This window comes from Galeopterus variegatus, unplaced genomic scaffold (genome assembly GCF_000696425.1).
Source record: "Galeopterus variegatus unplaced genomic scaffold, G_variegatus-3.0.2 Scaffold12932, whole genome shotgun sequence".
Classification (NCBI taxonomy): Eukaryota; Metazoa; Chordata; class Mammalia; order Dermoptera; family Cynocephalidae; genus Galeopterus; species Galeopterus variegatus.
This window is the reverse complement of record NW_007739043.1, coordinates 21852-22767: the sequence shown is the minus strand read 5'-3', so window position 1 is coordinate 22767 and position 916 is coordinate 21852.

Genomic DNA, 916 nt, shown 5'->3' with positions numbered 1-916 from the left:
CACCAGTAAAATAAAAATGCTAACAATAAAGAGAAAAAAGGTTTATGTACCATCCCAAGAAGCCAAAACACAGATGACAAACAGTAAATCAGAAAGAGAGGAACAAAAGATACATAAGAAATCCAAACAAAAATCAATAAAATGCCAAGAGTAAAGCAATACCTTTCAATAATAACTCAATGTAAAACGATTAAATTCCCAACTCAAAAGACACAGACTGATTGACTGCATTAAAAAGATGGACCCAACAATATGCTGCCTTCAGAAAACTCACCTTGCCTATAAAGACACACATAGACTAAGAGTGAAAAGATGGAAAAAGACATACCATGCAAATAGAAATGAAAAACGAGCTGGAGTAGTTATTCTTATATCAGATAAGATAGACTTTAAACCAAAAACCATAAAAAAAGATCAAGAAGACCACTATATAATGGTAAAAGGATCTATCCATCAAGAAGACATAACAATCATAAACATATATCCACCCAATTTCAGAGCAGCCAGATTTATAAAGCAAACACTATTAGATCTAAAGAATGAGATAGACACCAATACCATAGTAGCAGGGGACCTGAACACCCCACTCTCAACATTGGGCAGATCATTTAGGTAAAAAATCAACAGTGAAACACAAGATCTAAACAACACTTTAGACCAATTGGATGTAGCAGATATCCATAGAACATTCCATCCAGCAACCTCAGAATATTCATTCTTCTCATCAGCACATGGAACATTCTCCAGGATAGAAATGTTAGGTCACAAATCAAATCTCAACAAATTCAAAACAATTGGAACTATTCCATGTATTTTTTCAGATCACAATGGATTAAAATTAGAAATCAATAACATACAAAACTCTGGAAACTACACAAACACATGGAAATTAAACAACATTCTACTTAATGACATA